This window comes from Pseudonaja textilis, chromosome 1 (genome assembly GCF_049901715.1).
Source record: "Pseudonaja textilis isolate UNSWEBS1 chromosome 1, rPseTex1.2, whole genome shotgun sequence".
Lineage (NCBI taxonomy): Eukaryota > Metazoa > Chordata > Lepidosauria > Squamata > Elapidae > Pseudonaja > Pseudonaja textilis.
Window position 1 is genome coordinate 133,376,379 of NC_141990.1, and position 18,188 is coordinate 133,394,566.

At 44.6% G+C, this 18,188-nt stretch overlaps 1 protein-coding gene across 11 annotated transcripts in view; it reads left to right on the top strand.

The window, feature by feature from the left end:
- Positions 1-18,188, top strand: part of HPCAL1 (hippocalcin like 1) — a 102,103-nt gene that overhangs the window by 17,549 nt on the left and 66,366 nt on the right. For 3 of the 11 annotated variants that reach the window (XM_087917133.1, XM_087917140.1, XM_087917116.1), the window contains exon 2: positions 13,196-13,261. The exons of the other annotated variants lie outside the window; for them this stretch is intronic. The gene's annotated coding sequence lies outside the window, so the exon portion shown is untranslated. The remainder of the gene's footprint in view (positions 1-13,195; positions 13,262-18,188) is intronic. 11 annotated transcript variants of the gene reach the window in all.

Below are 18,188 nucleotides of genomic sequence, written 5' to 3' on the forward strand. Positions count from 1 at the left end.
TCACACTTACAACTGTTTGCAGCATCCCCATGGTCACATGATCAAAATTCCTATGCTTCGCAAGTGGTTCATATTTAGGACCGTTGCTGTGTCCCTGGGTCATGTGATCCCCTTTTGTGACCTTCTGACAAGCAAAGTCAATGGGGAAGCCAGATTGACTTAACAGCCAGGTTACTAACTTAACAAATGCAATAATTCACTTAACAACTGTGGCAAGAAAAGTCGTAAAATGGGACAAGTTTACTTAACAAAGGTTTCATTTAGCAACACAAATTTTGTGTGTTCATAACTCGAGGACTACCCATAGTACCATGTTTCCCCCAAAATAAGACGCTGTCTTATATTTTTTTGCCACAAAAAAAGGCACCAGGTCTTATTTGCGTGTGTCGCTCCCGGCCTCCTTTTCGCTGTCAGAGGCCTTCAGGAACTTTCTTTTCTGTGGCCAGCAAGGCTTTCCTGAAGGCCTCTGTGGCAGATAACAGAGCTTCAGGAAAGCCTTGCCAGCCTTGCCAGCTACAGAAGAAATGGGCCATCAAGGCAGGTGTCAGGGTTTGCGAGGCCTGGCTACAACTGTCCAAAGGTAAGTAGTAGGGCAGCTACACCACCCCTGTTCCCCCCTATCTTTTACTGGTGCACTCTGGAGTGGGTGGGTTCTTAATTAGGGCTTATTTTGGGGGAGTTGGGCTTTTATTGGGTGCACATATAAAAATCAAGCTAGGACTTACTTTCAGGGTAGATTGCATTTTCGGGAAAACAGGGTAGTTGACTCTCCACAATATGTAAAAGCAGCTGAGGTGATTGTTTTACTTTACAAGCACTGTGCTCAATTTATTCTTCCCCATATCAGAGCAAGGGAAGCATGCAAATGTTATCTCAAACAGCATCCTTTTCTTCTTGAAAACTACAATTAATGAGGGTTTGCATATCAAGAATATGAAGCAAAAGGAGGTTCACTTGCTTTTCTTCTAGAAATATTCCATCTGGGCAGATTTCACTTGTATAATGGAGAATACGTTGGACAATATTCTTGTGGTTGACAGATTCAAGTAGGTAAGAAGGTATCTTGAATAGGATGTTCAATCTTGTATTAAGCTAGATAGAATCTTGCTAGATTTCTCTCCCATATCTCCCAAAAAATCTCGCCTGGGAGAAACCATAATGTGATGACCCATGGAGTGGCACAAGGGCAACACAGTCAGATAATCAATGAGTCCCTTTAATAGCTCCAACTTTGCCCCCAATGTCCAGGTTACCTTCTGGCTGGAGAAGAACTCTCCCAGGAGCAGCCTTTAACTTCAGAGAATCAAGTCCAAAACATGGTCAACAAAAAAATGTAACTTTAAGTCCAAATCAAGCCAAACTGAGGTAATTAGTTTGGCAGGGCAGGAGCAAGAATTCCAGACGTGAAGGCACAGCAAAACTCACACTGTTGGAAAGATGCCAGGAACACAGATAAGCAACAACACAGGATAAAGTCACATTTGCTCCCAGCAGCTGCTGCAGTCAGCATTCAGTTCTTACACACTTTCATTCCCAGGTGTGACTAATGAAGGGAATCAGGGCCCTTTCCTCCCCTGTAAGCCACGCAACCCATGTTGCTGTCTTCTCCATTCCTCCCTGCATGCCCTAGGATGAAGAGGGGGTGGGCCTGGGTTTTCCTATGAACTCCTTCTCCCCTGTTTTATCTCTCCCTGCTCTGCCCAGCTGGACTTTGCCCTTCCACAGACTCCTCCACAGCCAACGGAGCCACAGTCCCCCTCCCTGTTCAGCTGTTTGTCTTCCTCCTCGGATTTAGACTCTGACAGGGGCATGACACATAATGACCTATAGTTCACACACAGGGTCAGTGCTAGACATGGGTCAGTCCACTGAAGTATGTAAGCTATTTTCACCCACTTCCCTTTTGAATGAACCCAAAGGAAAGATTGGTAGCATTAAATGCTGGCCCTGTCCCGCTGTTCCTTTCTAAGCCAGATACCTACTTTCCTTGATCTTTTTCCATAAATGTCCCCACACCATTCCATTTTGCTGCAGTTCAGTGGTTCAGCCTCTTTCTCTTTTTCTTTCTCTGTCAGACGCTTGGCTCAGAATGATGAAAGGGAGCTGCAAGCACATGGCAGATGCCTTGTTTTTTTGCCTTTTGGGAAAGGGAATGAGTAGAGCGCTGAAGGGACACTTCAATGAGGCTGAGCTTTTGCTATTGCCAGTTGGACTGCCCCATGAAGATACCTACAGGAGCCGTAGCCAAGAAGAAAACCCCAAATCATATGAATTGATTGGGAGCAAACGTAACATATGTAGGAAATCTCCAGCCTGTATTCAGTTAGTGGAGTTAGAAGGTATTGATATACAGCAGGCTTGCCAAGTGGAGGAGTATAAGATTTAGCTAGAGGAAATAATGGATTTTTCCTAACTGATCCAATCTGCTTTTCTTTCTGGCAAAGTCATCCTTGCCAAAATAATATCCAAGACATTTAAATTGTGATGAATGCAGTTTTCATGCTACTCCAGAGACAGACAATTCTCCTTAGAGCTGCTCGGATCATCCAGAGAGTGGGAGGTGCTTCAGTCTGCGTCGTTGTAGGCTGAGCTTAATTACTGAGGAACGCTCCGCCCTCCACCACGTGGCTCCGTTGCCGGCGTTCCCCAGTTTTTTGCTCAGCCTCGTGCAGAGTAGGCAGTGTTTTCAGTTTTCTCTTGGCCGTCTCAAGAAAACTTTCTTCTTATCAGGTTGTATTGTTTTATTCTTTTCTTAGCCCTGTGCAGGAGGATATTCTATGGCTTAGAGGTTAAGCATCCACCTAATAAGCATGTAACCTGGGTTCATATCCCAGATGGGCAGGGCTAACTGATCAGACCTATAGCTTGAAATAGAGCTATAGGTAATACTTAAATTTAACTTAATTTTTAGACTCCCATTCTCCTGGGAAGTCTCCTAGTCTCAGGGCGCCTGGGGAAGGCTAGCTAACCTTCTAGCCACCCCCTCCTCCTTATTGCCTAAGGAGAGCCCATGGCTTAGAGGTTAATACATCTGCCTAATATGTAAATAGCCTGGGTTCAAATCCCAAGGGTATGGCTAGCTGATGAGAGCTTAATAGCTATCCTCCTTGCCCTCCCCTGGGGCCTCGGATTGCCCCTGGGGAGAATTTTGGCCGCTGTTCAGGAGCCCTGTAAGTCCTCATCGCAGGCAGTCGCCATTTAGCGCCGCCCCATGGTAGGGCGCCTTTTTCCTTATCTTCCGATCGCTACAGCGCGCCCTTCAAGCTACAGAGCCTGCTGGCCCTAACCGCTTTAATTGCAGGTGTGTTAATTGCAATGTGTGCTGAAGGCTAGCTCGCTGCCTCCGTTGGAATCCCGCCCAGCCTTGTCAAGGCTAGGCTGTTGTTTTTCGTGCAGCTCCTTCACCCTTCAAGATCGTGGGAAGATCGCTCTTTCCTTTTCCTAGCCTCTGCGCAATTAGGTTTGCTTCTCAGACTCAGGGAGCACGTTCATCGCCCCCAGGGAGACAGATAGCGGGTGGTTCAAAAGCGCTCCGGCGCTAACCCCCCATCTCCTTTGAATCTCCTGCCTGCCGATCTCCACGCCGCCTTCGTTAGCGGCTTGAATTTAAGCGCTCCCAAAGCGCTGCTGGTTTCCCCCACCCGACGCCGATCATCTCAGGAAGGGGCGTGCCCTTCCTCGTGGTCCCTCTCGGCATCTAACTCGCCGGAGGGGCCCAATTCCGCCCTGAGCAGCCTCGACATCCAGCAAGTAGGCGGCCGCCTCCTGGGCGCCGCCTCGCAGTCGGGCGCCATCGCAATTCTCTCTGCTGCGAGTATTCTCCAGCTCTCCACACAGGCCTTATCAGCCTGTACAGAGTCTCGCTCCTAAACTTATGTTGGCAATCCAGCCGCGCTCAGGGCGAAGCAATGCAGCACCTTCTTCCCCTCCCGGTTGTTGTCTGGGAGTTCAGCTGCTGGAGGCCTTATCTTTCCAACCCAGTGTGTTCGGCCTCAGGTGTTCATTTGACTGATTGGATAAAAGACACTTGGGTTGATTTTCCAGTTAAAGGGAGAGGCCTTATTGGTCCAGGATCCAGATTAAGCATCAAGCAGTTTCAAAGAGTTGAAATTAAAAATAAAGGAATAAATAGAAGGAGAGACAATAATCACGTATACAAGACTTATTCATACGTATATATCCATAAGTGAATAAAGATATTTAATATAGATATTAATGATGATGATGATGATGATGATGATGATGATGATGGATATTTGTATTCACCGCCTTCATGCGGTACATTAAATTCAAAAGGGCGCGGGCCAGCTGATAAGGGTTCCCAGCCTCCTGTGGGCTCAACCCTAGGCGAGCCAACCGCCTCTGGTATTCTCTCATATGATTATTCTTCGTAGCGGCAGATGATAATTCTTCTAATGGCCCTTCTCTGAAGGCCAAATCTAAGTCTTACCATTGCGCAGCCAGGCTAAGGAAACTCAATAATAATGGTATAGTCTCCCCTGCCACCAGGGAGTTGGACCAGATGACCTCCCAGGTCCCTCCCAACCTGTTTCCCACTAGGCCCTTTCTCAGGTGGCCCAGAGATGGAGCACCGCCCTCCCAATCAGAGGTTGCTGCTCAATCCCAGGTAAAGGCTAACATTGGAATAGACCTCCTGTTGGAGCTGGGGTTGGACTAGATGACCTACAAGGTCCCTTCCAGTTTATTATGCCTGAACTCACCCGATCTCTCCTGATATCGGAAGCCAAACGGGCCTAGACCTGGTTGATCTGGGATGGGAGTCCATCTGGGAGTATTGGGTGCCGTAACAGAGACGCCTTGAGGTGTCATAGTCACTGGAGAAGGAACTTGACGGGCTATCCAGCGGGTCCCTCCAGGTGACCCCAGCCCTGCCACCCTCCACTCCTCCTATCCCTGCTCACCCCCTCTCCAGATTCTTTCCTTCTCCAGGCGCAGTTCACCCCAGGGCGTCAGGACCACGGGTCAATGACCAGACGGACAGCAGGAGGAGGCTGCCAGTCGGGATTTCAGAACAAACCAGGTCATGGATGGAGCTGACTTCCTGCCAGAGGACTGCGAGAGGTCTCAAACAGGTGTCCAGACCGGATTCTTCCTGAGGTCTCCCGATCATGAGTATCTATCAATCAGGCCCCGGCCTAGGTCGGCTCCTACCATGGTCAGGTACCTTCTCAGAGGGACAGCCCTCTCCCAAAGGGAACAGGGAGCAGGAGAAATCCGTTTGGGGTCAACTCATTTCAGCGAACCCCTATCAGGGACGGAGCCCATGGAGGGGTGATGCTCAGGATAAGACACCCCCAGTTAAAGGGAAAGGTCCTTACCATCCCTCCTTTGGGGGCTTGCTCAAGCCGCATACTTTATCCTGCTTTGCCTTAAGGCCAAGCCATCTCTGGCCTGGGCTCTTACTCTCCCTCTGTCCTCCCCTCCTTGGCGGGAGCCCAGGGATGCCGTTTCCAGGCAGCCCAGGGCGGAAGCTAATGTTATTCTGGCCCGCTCATTTCATCTGATCCGGGATCAAGGCAGCTGATCTCCACAGGGGCCCTCCCACCTCGCCCGGGCATCAGGTCTTTCACCTCAACCTCGACTCAGACTTTTCACCGATTTAATCCCTCAAAGTTGATGAGCCCTCTGTTGGCTCCGCATCCTCCTCCTCCGCTAATGATTCTCCGGAGGCTCAGAAACCCAGGGACAAGAGAGCCGAACTAACCTTAGGCCGGGCTCCCCAAAGCCTCTCTTGGGCCACCAGATCGGCTTGGCCGTCTCCTTTCCTCCAGGCCTCCAACCCGGTGGCTTCGCCAATTAAATCGGCATGCCCCGCCTCTATTCCAAGGGCTCATCAGGACATCGCTGTACTCACGACCACGGCATTAGGTTAAGTGTTCCTCTAGGACCCTAACCTCCTGGTTACAGAGTTAGATTGGTCCCGGCTCCCACCGAGGGGACATACTCTCCGGCACAGCCTCGGAATCTCTGCCAGCTGAGAGCTGAAGCAGAGAAAAGTCCTCCCCTCTGAGATCAGAGCCACAACCCCTCAGCCATTTCGGAAAGTGCCCCTTGACCTTCTTCCAGTCTCTCTCCCGCCCAGGTACCTCCTCTTCAGCCATTCCTTCTCCAGAATCCGCCGACCGGGCAGCAGGAACCAGGGGTGGCTCCTATGGGACTCCCCTCAGGGGATCAGGTGGAAGGCCCCTCCGACACCCAATACAGGTCCCGCTCCCCCCGCCCCTCTGGCACCGCAGTCTTCAGATGCTATCCTTACAGTCCCTCTACTGGGCTCCAGGCGAGGGAACTGACTCTCTCCTACATACCAGACATCCCACTCCCGTTACAATCCCCCGCTCCAAAAGGTGCCCCCTTGGGTTGTTATCTGCCCAAGGACCCTTCCAAGGTCCTCGCGGCCCTAGCAGCTCTCCTCAGAACGCCCCCGGGCGTTTCCACTGCCACCTGGATGACGCCTCATCCTGTCCCGCCCCAGACAAAACAAAGGGACACCAGAGCTACTCCGCCACCCTCTATGACCACCTCCTCGCAAACTGACAAGGGCCATCGGTCGCCATCTAATTGCATAAACCTTAGGGTCCGTAATCGTTCCAGTTAAAGGGAGAGGTCTCCCCCTTTCCCTCAGAAGTCCCCTTTACATCCGGACTTCGGTCAAGCGTTTCCGGTGCCCCAAAAGGAGTAACTCTATTAGAAGGGCCTAAACTATTGGCCGAGGTGGTCTCGGGCATTCCCCTTGTTCCCTGGGCCCGCTTATGCATCAGACCCCTACAGGGCTACTGCTCCCATTTCTAGGCCGACAGAAGCCATTCGAAATTCCTGTTCCAGGTCCTACCAGGGTCCTCTCGTCTCTCCTCGAGCGGACCAACCTCATCATCAACGAGGGTCTGCCCTTAGGAGCCCCAACAGCTCACACTCCCCTCAGATTACAGCCTGGCCAGAGGGGGCGCCCTCTCCCCCTCGCTCCAGTTCAGGGCAAACGGTCGGAGAAAGACCGGGCATGTAGGTCAGACTAGTTGAAACTCACACCACCGTTCTGGCCCTCCATAGCTCCCTCTTACGGGTGCGTGGGCATCCTGTCCTTACCCTCTCGGGCAGCATTATCACCAGGCTCATGTTAACAGACCACACAGTCCATATAGTTGATGGGAGAAGCCTAGCGCCCCTGCTACCGGGTGGTGTGCATCTTCTCTGTCTCACAGTAGAGCTCTTTTCCCTCCAAGAGGGTCCCCACGACCTCCAGCCTACCGATAGGGGTCCTTTGGCATCCCTTCTCAATGCCGTCTCCCAAGATTCTCCAGGCTCCCCTCCCAGGAGCTGAAAACTACAATGCCTCTGTTACCCCTGGCCCCAGGGCCTCTCTACGCATTCCCTCCACTAAACCTAGTCCGCAGTCATTCTAGGTTTACTCCACAAAAAAAGCAAACTGCTTGGGTGGCCCTCTTCTGGCCAGGTGCCCATGATTGCAGTCCTCTGCAACCTATTGGTGACTCCTCTTGGAAAAATCCCTCCGAATGGGACCTCCCCTCCTCAAGGGGCCCTCTACATCCAGATTCCCTGCGGCTCCCCTAGCCGTCGGCAGGTTGAATGGAGTTGCCTGGGAAGCAAGAATCTCTCTGACCAGGTTAGTGATGCCATCTTCACTTCCAGTCGGTCATTAACTACCTGAACCTACTATACCACTCGGAATTCCTTCCGCACGTGGGGCATAAGTCCCAAGTCAGCCTCTTTCATTCTCCGTCGCTAGATCTTCTTGTCACAGGCTCCACCAGGAACATCGGAGTTACAGCTCATCTTACCAAGGTGAGGCTTCTTGGCGGTTTGGGCCTCCAAGGGCCCAGTCATTGGCATTTGCCAGGTCATCACCCGGGCCTACTCGTCTCCTTAAGGAGACCTTACAGGTTTGGCACATTGCCTCGGCGGGGCCTAGTTGGGCAGACGAGTCCCATAGCAGGTCCTCAGGACACGGAGAGGCTCATGAACCAGACGGGGTCCCTCCCGTAGGACAGCCAAGCTTTGGTATGTCCCACTCTCTGGATGATCCGAGCAGCTCTAAGGAGAATGGGCGTTGGTTCTTACCTGATCGCCATTTCTCTTCGAGCTGCGAGGATCATCCAGCCCCACCCTGTTCTTTCCCGTCTGGTGGGGTCTTGTTTGCCAATGAACCTTAAGTCTAGTAAGATGAGAGTATGAATTTCTCTTTTCTCTCGCTTTCGCAAAAACTGGGGAACGCCGGCAACGGAGCCACGTGGTGGAGGGCGGAGCGTTCCTCAGTAATTAAGCTCAGCCTACAACGACGCAGACTGAAGCACCTCCCACTCTCTGGATGATTCTCGCAGCTCGAAGAGAAATGGCGTATCAGGTAAGAACCAACGCCCATTCTCGATTACCTCTTATAATTGGAGATTTGCATATTTATTCCTAACTAAAAATATAAAGATTCTTATTTTGCTCTTTCTGGGACTCATTGAACTCTGTCATTATAAAGATGTTAGATAAATATAAAGAGTTGTATATTATTTGAAAATAATTTGTAAGTTGTGCTTTGGATACCCCTGTGTTCTTCACTGAAGCAATTCCCTCTTTTCTCCAAGTTTTTATGGAAGCTGAGAGTGGGAAAGGGACAGAAATGTGCTGTGTTTGTACAAGATCTGAAGCACCTCTGCATAACATTTGGAGTGCACGCTGTTCTAGTAAATATATATGTGCTTGCCAGAATGTATTCTATATTTGTATGGCAGTAAACAAATGATATATAATAAGGATTTTCCTAAAAGATACTTTTGGTTAGAATTTTTCACAAAATTGACATTTTTCAGGTTGCCTTTAATCCTCTGATTTCCAGATTTTTAAAGCTATCAAACCTTTTCTATGACTTCCTACTTTTGCAAAACAAATTTTTCAGGCACAGGGAATTGGTTCCATGGAGGGCATTTTTCCCTGCAGACCAAAGGGGGTGTGGTTTCATGTGCTGCCTGGATCTCACACATTTGCGGATAGGGCTTCTCTCACTTGCACGGCCTGGTTCCTGGGGGCCTGCAGATTGGTCCATGGCCCAGGGGTTTGGAACTCCTGTCCTACGTAATACATTTTTATCTTATAATGATCCTGATAATGGAAGAAATATAATATTTTTTATTGATTGATATTCTTCCAGTTGCCTCATATTTAGAGCGCTGCAGATCTCTGCTCATGATAATGAATTGGGTTGAAACAAATATTATAGATATATAAACAACAGCCATTTTTAATGTTGCATTACCTAAAGAAGCATTTCTGTCCTTATTTCAATAAGTTCAGTATGCTGATAACTTTCTGAGTCTTTCTCTGCTTTTAATGTAATATAGCAGTAGCACTTAGACTTATATAGCGCTTTATAGTGCTTTATAGCCCTCTAAGTGGTTTACAGAGTCAGCATATTGCTCCCAACAATCTGGGTCCTCATATATATACTTCAGAGCCTTTAAAATCAGAGAGTTCTTTCATGGCATTTTTTTACAACCTCCCCCTTACTGTAACAATTAAGACTTGATATTGCATACGATGCGATCACAACTTTTATTAAATGTAACAGTGTAAATGTTAATTGATGCTTGTAAAAAAGGGAGGGTGGCTATTCAAAATTGCATAGGTTCTCTTTTCCATGTGTCTCTTTTCAGGCTGTAGTAAAACCTCAGATAGTGCAAATCAACTTGCAAACATAATTACTATGAATATCAGCTGGCCACTTCTTCTGCTCATTTACCTACTGGGCATGGGTGACTGGACAATTCATATCCTATAGTTACTGGAGGATGAAATATAATTCAGTTTATGGATTATACTATTCTACTCCTTCCCATTTTTATGTCTCCACTGTGATGCTGAAATATTCTATATGCCAAGTTACAACATTTAACTAAGTGCATGAAATGACGGTGTAACGCACATAGTTTTTAACCAATTGGGCCAGAGCATCAAACCAGAAGTCATTGTGAATGGGAAGTTGTGGTTTTAGATCTTGAAATGAAAAGCTTTGCTTTTTAACTTGTACATAGTGTTTATTTTTCTTTACCTGTAAGATCCTCCCATTCAGTTCTCTTGGAGGAATGATGTTTCACTAAACAATTCCCTTTAAGAAGTTTTATTCCCAGATAGGGAAATGTTTTAACTCTTTATGTTAGTAAAATATTTGATTAAACATTCCATTTTTTCAACAACAAAAAGAGAGAGAGAGAACAAAGAGAAAAAAAGAGAAAAACTCAAAAGAGAACAAATAGGAAACTTTCAGCTACTTGTTATGATATGAATCAGAAACAATTTGCTATGTCGCCTTGATGCTTTCAAGCAGTCAGACTTACACAGAATTCATAAGAAAAAAAGGGGGGGGAGGAAGATGATGCACTCCAGTGCCCCACCCGCTCAGTAATAACATGGAATGGGAAGGAGTGGCAAGTGTGGGGTGGTGTCATGGGTGGCAGAAAGCTGGTGGAGACTTGCCTTACCAGTGTTCCTTCTGGGAAACAAGATTTTTTTTGTGTGTGTGAATGGGTTTGCCAAGGTGGCATTGCGGATCGGGATCATTCCTACAGTAAGTTTACAAACTCCAAATGTATACATTGGCCCCATTGGTATTCCCTTAGCAAATTGAAATAGTGGTACCATAGTAGATAGAGGTATCTGTATGACTTAAACTTGATTGATTGTTTTATTACACAGCTGTTCTTTGAGAAAAATAGCATTCAGGTAATAACCTAGGTATATTCAGGCTGCTGAACTGCTGACCTTCTGATTGACAAGCTCACCGTCTTAGCCACTGCGTTCCTTTTTGGGGGTGGGGGCTGAATAGAGGGAGTATAATTCTTCTTTTCCTACTTGATATTTTGGCTGCCTTCAGTATCATCAGCCATGATATTTTTCTGGGCTGGTTGGCTTTTTTCCTGAAATTCTTGTGTTGCCTGCTAATTTAGAATTTGTAGCCAGAGGACATTAAAGGAGGACCTGAAGCCAGAGGACATTAAAGGAGGCACTATGGAATAAACTGGACTGCGTTTATTAAAACTTTTCCCATTAATTGCTTACAGTATCAGGGGTTGCTCCTTGGTGAGCTTTTAAGGGACAGAAACCGTCTCTGGAATACAAATTTAAGCTGTTTTATTGGGCATTTATTTATTTATTTATTGTTTGTTTGTTTGTTTATTGATTGATTGATTTTTTTTCCAGGACCACCCATCTCCCTTAGGGAGAGAGTTTTATAGTCGTTTGAATTTTGTAGTTGTGCAGTCTCTCTCTCTCTCTCTCTCTCTCTCTCTCTCTCTCTCTCTCTCTCTCTCTCTCTCTCTCCTCTCCCTCCCTCCCTCCCTCCCTCCCCCCCCCTCTCTCTCTCTCTCTCTCTCTCCACCCACTGAGTTCCTTAGTTTTAGGCAACAGCAAGAAAAGATCACATATTAAAGAGGGCTAAGCACCTAGCAGGTATAGGGTCCCTCCCACAACCAAAGAGGGAGATAATGATCTAATGGGATTAGAGCAGAAAGTTTGTTATCTCAGAACTTGCAAGTAATATGAAGAACTAGATTATCTAAACAGTCTCTCTTCCGGGACTTAATTAAAAATTGCAGGTCAATTGCAGAACATTGTGAAGGTTACGAGGAGGCAGCATTGTTTTGGCAATAGTTCTCCTCTTTCCTGAAAAGTTAGTTCCAGTCTGTGATGGGTGGGGAGAGGCTTTTTGTTCCTTCTCTTTAACATCTCCATGAAGCAACTAGGAAATTCCATCTTCGGGCATGAGATGAGATGTTATAAATACGTAGATATTTATAATGGCTGGACAGGAGGTATGAAGGGAGATGTGACCGAGTGTCTGGAGATAGTTCAGGTCTGGATGTGTAGAAGGAGTGGCAGGACCTGGGGGCAGAGTTAAAAGAGAGTCAGCCTGGAATCCCTATGTAGCCACAAGTAAACTAAGCCCAACCCCCTCCTCCAAATTCCGTTGACCCTTATCTAACTTCAAGCAAGTGCTAACTGTTAGTTGAGTATATTCCTGTGCATAGGCATAAGTAGTAATAAATCAATTTAATTGGACCTTCATGTGTGGACTTGGTCTTTCACGCCTGACAGGATGAAGAGAAATAGGCTCAGACTAAATCCCATCAAGGAGCAGTGGCTGCAGATTCAAAACTAAGTAATCCATCTTTAGTTATGGCTATGTTGCTTACTACCAGAGCTGTTTCATAATCTGGGAGAATCCTTCCAGACTCATGGTTCTAGCTGGAACAGCTGGTAATGACTATGTCCAGAAAGATCTATACACAGTTACATGTACCAACTGTGGCTATTTCTGGAACAGGAAACTTTACCTTTGTCATTGTGCATCTGAACTGTTGCAGTGAGCTCCACACAGGGCTACCTTTGGGGACCATCTGGAAGAATCAGCTTCAGTATGCAGCAACCTAGTTAGCTATAGGCATTCCTAGAGAGTCTTTCGTGGCTTGGGACTAGATTATCTGAGGAACCGTCTCTTGCCAATCACGTCTATCCGACCCACTAGAGCAGAGAGGGAAGGAATGTTGTGGCTCCCATCCCCTAGGGAGATACATCTGGCTGGACCCAGAAGAAGGGCCTTCTCCATGGTGGCTCCCTCTCTCTGGAACATCATACCCCCAGACATTAGACTCGCCCCCACTTTAACACTCTTTCAGAAGGGGCTGAAGATGTGGTTCTGTCAGCAGACCTGGGGAACCCAGAGCAGGAAGGAGCCCATTGTATAGTTTGTATGAATATGTGGTGTCACTGTGGTGGGGGTGAGGTTATTATTTTGCTAATTTATTATTGATTCTTCTTTTTACTATTTTATTTCTTTTATATGATTTTTATATCTGTGTAAACTGCCTTGAATCGCCATGTGTAAGTACGCAGCAATATAAAGTTTCTTAAATAAATAAACAAATAAACAAATAAATAAATAAATAAAAATTTCCCTAGATTCACTGGCGTAATTCCATATTAGTTGTCAGTTGGCTTCCAGGCACAATTCTAGGTGTTTAAAAGCTCTTAATTTGCTCAGGAATGGGATATCTCTATGACCTGCCCTGAGGTGACTCTGCACGTCTGGTCAGGGAGAGAGAAGGCTTAGGTCCCCTCAGCTGTGGAAGGTCAGCTGCATAGTTGAGCATTCTCAGTGATGACTCCTTTTCTCTCACAGCTTCCCCGTGGACGGATATCCAGAGTATTCCCCTTGGTTACATCTTTGAGAAGCTGTAAAAAACAGGTAAAACTTTTTTTGAAATGAAGACTATGCTATCCTACAATGCATGTTGCAATGGATTATTGAGCTGTTTTTAATTTATTTTTATCCCCGCCCCCATCCCCCATGAGTATGTACATACACACAATCTGTGTCAATTGTTTCTGGCAACTTTGAAAGTGAAAGTTGAGATTTTTACAATGCCTGTTTCAAACGCCCAGAAACGGGTAAGGCACCATTGAAAGCAAAACTCATTCACAAGTCAGCAAATCAGTGTACTGGGCATGTTGCTTTGATTATGCCTACTGGTTGAATTCACAGGATTACATCTTAAATTCATGTATATCGTTTAGTTTGTGGTATCAGTCAGACTAAATTATCAATTGTGATTTGTTTTCCTTGGAACAAGCAGAGATAGAAATGGACCAGTTTGGTCTCGACTTATTCTTTTGGCTTGTTCCCAAAGAGTCATAATGTGTCTACCAATCATGGCCACAGCTGCTGAAATGGACTAGTGGTTTCAAACTGGAATTGTTTGCCACAAATGTATAATCCAAACTGGCCAAGTTCAGGTAGTCCTTGGGTTGCAATAGCAATTGGGATTGATAGTGCCATTGCTAAACTACGTGGTCATGAAGTGCAACATTATATGACCATGTCACTTATGATGGCAATTTTGGCAGTCTCGTGCTTGCTGTCATTAAATGAGGACCACATGGGTCGTTAAACAAGGACTTCATGTTATCGTGAGTTCCAGTTGCCTGCTGGCTTCATCATTGACTTTCCTTTTGGAAACCAGCAGGGAACATACCATCACGTGACTGTGGCTTGCTGCAATGTCATCATCACAAGCTGGCCGCCAAGCACCTGGATCGTAATCACACAATCATGAGGAAACTCTGATGGTCAGAACTATGAGGACCTCCTATATGTACCATTTGTTCATTGCCACTGTAACTTTCAGTAGTCAATCAGAATAGAGCTGGAAGGGACTTGGAGGTCTTCTACTCCAACCCCCTGCTCAAGCAGGAGTCCCTATACAATGGTCACTGAATGAATGATCATAATCCAAGGACCCATTGTGCATGAGAGGAATCACCGATTATAACCCTATGTTTTTTTGTGCTATGATTGTTAATTTATTCAGGTCACCCAGTGAAGGAAAAAGTTTTGAGAATGAGTTAAAGGGATAAACTGGGAAGCATGTTTGTGCAGCTGATGCAATTTAGAAATTTCAACACTTCTGTGCCTTTACAAAAGGTTTGTGTGGATAGTGTTTGCCTTTCCACTTGATTCAAGTACAAGTGATAATAATGTTTGCAGGCTGCAGTCGGCTTATTAAGATTTCTGCCCCATCAGCACCTCAGATACTTTATATTTTTATAAAAGCAGCTTATTAATAAGAAAGAGGAGGCATAGATTGCTTTTTCAGAATAAAAGGCACATTATGATTTGTTACAAAACAAACAATTCACAAATATGTAGAGCCAGACTCTTGTTTTTTCGCCTCTCATCACAGATGGTTGAGTTGGCTACTTACTGGAATATGAATTTATGAGGCATCCCCACTAACTTTACTAATACTGCTACATGAAATGGACTACAGACAGTTATTCCTCTAGCATCTAGATAAATAATAGTTGGCTTTGTCCAGCCAAAGAAGTTTTGATCGTATGTGTTCCACAATGTTACGTTATAAACGATACTTGTTTAATGGTATCAGGAACATTTTTTACGATAATGAGAACTCTTTTTTCCTATCTGTTAAATGGTAGGTTCATCTAATGGCTTCTGCTTGATTTATTTTACCTCTCTTAAATAAGGTCATTAACTTCATGAAGCAAATAATGACACCCTCATTTCGAATGTTCCTCCTTTAATAAGTTTCCACAAAGCCCCCATCTGTCTTGTTAAAATAGACAGGTTAAAATCAATGTGTTTTTAAATTTATTTTTCTTTGCTGTTAACTGTTACAACTGTTTCTGCCTTTTTGATGGTACATTTGCTTTTATGCTAGATGGTTTTATTTATTTTTAATGCGTTGTCAGACAAGAAATAAAGACACACATAAATGATTTATTTCTTTATTTTAATCACAGCCAATTGTATAGTAGATTAATAGACAAAAATGGACATTGTTTCAAGGAGCAGTATTACAACTCGATAATTTTTGTTTGGGCTTTCTGGGTAAGCAAAAATTGTGATTGACAGCGTCTACCACTCCACCCCAATTCATTTGTTAGTAAAGATTGAGTGGGGGAAGAACCATATGATGTTGTATTTTAAGCTTCCTTTAGAACATAAATCACAGGTTTTAAAATAATATTAGAAATTTGATATAATTAGCAATGATAAATTCATGAAATATAGGCCATTCTTCAAAAGTGGAGGCAAAGTACTCTCTACAGTCACGTTAAAAGTTAATTCAGCTGATATCTAATGGCTATCTAATGAACCCAAATGAAGCGGAATCCAACAAGTTTGATTAAAGACAACATATCTTTAACCAGTCAATAGGAATGCCACTGTAGTCAACTGAGTTTCTGTAAAAGACATAAGTCTGTATTACATCTATTCTATCTTTTGATAATTTCTCCCTCCCATTTTTTTTAAAGTACCATGATAATGTTCCCCTAAATAGAAAGATGGTGATGGTGCAACCTTTCGTGCCCTCCTGGATCTCTTGTGGCTTTTGATGTCTTTCACCATGGTAGCCTTCTGGACCAGCTTCAGAGGTTTGGATGGAGGCATTGCTTTGCATTGGTTCACCTCCTGCTTCTTTGACCCGGTCAATTGATATTTTGAGGAGAAGTCTAACTTCAGTTGCTTGAAGTACAGACTCCTTCACAAGTCTGGTCACTCCTCTTTACATAAAACTATTGGGCACAGTTATGATGTTGATCACATTTAAAGATATAATGGGCTATAACCTTGAGGAACAAAAGGAATAGCCACAACTAAGGCAATGGTCAGGTAAGAGAGATTTGAGTTCGGAACATGAATGTGGTTTGAGAAAGCATCTCAGCTTTAATTCTGAAGCGTAGTTTTCTTTAGGATGAAGGCAAGGAGGCGAGAGGCACGATCAGACTTTCAAGATTCTGTTACTATAACCTTAAAATATAAATATTTTTAGGATTCATGACCTGGTTTTCAAACTTGGTCTGCCTGGAAGGGCTGACATGAATGCCTCTTATCTGATCATTGCTTCAGCTGCTGCTGATTTTCCTGTTCCTTAAGGTTATTCTCACAGCCGATTACAAAAGACCTGCATGGCACGGGCCCAGTTTATTTGCAGAACCACCTCTTCCTGAGGGTATTTCCATTCCACCAGATGGGAAGGGTGGATGACCTCTTAAGTTCTTGCTCTTTAATTGTTGTCATCTAGAAAGATTTAAGAGGTGTGCCTTCTCATAGCAGCCCCTAGCCCCGTGGGGCACCCACTAGCCTTCTAGCCTTCTGAAAGGTCTTAAAAAGCTGGCTCTTTCCTTAAATGCTGGGACACAGAAAAGTTGAACCTAGTGAATATTGTGGCCTATTTATTAGGGAATGTTATTAGGGAGCCAGCATTTGTTTTTTATATGGTTCATTTCTTTGTATTGTTTTTCTGCATGTTTTGTTGCTGTTGCTGGGAGGATTATTGTAGATAAGATGGGTGGCCATATAAACCTTATTAAAGCAATTGTAAAATAGTTTGGAGCTATTTTTGTATTGGGTTTGGGCTTTGTTTTGATTGGAGGGGGGCTAACTGAGGAATTGTAGCTATGCATTCTTTTTAAGGAAATTTTGCTTGTCTATAGGACTTGCTTCCGTGATATCTAGCTTTTTGCTCTTGTTGAGTCTAGAAAGCATTTCTTGACTCTGCGTGTTTGTTTATCAACTCCTGAAAACGAATACAGGTAGTCCTCGATTTATAATTACAATAGGGACTGGAAAATTTGTCATTTAAGTAGTCCAGTTGTTAAGGGAGACATGACCATGACTTGCTACCTTTCCTGACAACTTACCCTTTGACTTTCCTTGCCAGAAGACTGGGATGGTCGCAAACATGACCCATCAGAAACCCTTGTAAATATGTGACAGTTGCAAGGGCCCAAATCATGTAACTATGGGGATGTTATAATGGTCATAAGTGCAAAGACCCCTTGTAAATCACTTTTTTCAGCAACATTCTAGCTTTAGTTTTTAAATAAGTGATTGTAAATTGAGATCTACCTGTATATAAGTGACAAATTGAATTGAATCCTTTTGGGATTGTAGTCAGTTAATTCATATTTATGTAGTTTGGTTAAAAAAAAAACACATCAGTATTTATTTAAGCCCCAGGCAACACAATGTGTTAATTAAGCATCCTTTTATGAGTGTCATTTGTGGATGGGGGAAGGGAATGCTGTGATTAATGCAACTGACAGCTATACAGCTGTAATCTGACATCCATTTTACTTCGTCTAGATGACAGGATACAGCTTCATGCAATTTTAGCAAAATTACATTCTTCATGAAGATATAAAAGCCATCAATCATTTGTATGAACTTCATAAACGCTTCTTATCAAGGCTTCCTATTTAATAAACTGCAGTATGGATGATTTGTGAAGTTCTGCCTGCATCCTTAATTCTGTAATTGTGTAATATTTTGTGTAACTGTATCTCTTCAATGGTCCATTAATGAAGACTTTCATTAGCATGTTTCTATTTTAAAGTTTTCTTCCCCACATCTTCTTTTTGATTCAGGTTTTTCTTGGGAATGTGCTTCTGTGTAGGTAGCTGTAAACGAGAAGCATGATGGGAGTATGCTCTTTGGGCTTTTATAATTCCTTTCAGTGATGCACTTTGTAGTTCCTCTTTTATAGCCCACAGCGCATAATAATATGCAGTCATAGCAACAAGCAAATAATGTGAAATGTGAATGGATTGTGGCAAAGGGGTCAACAGAATTATGATGAGCAAATACA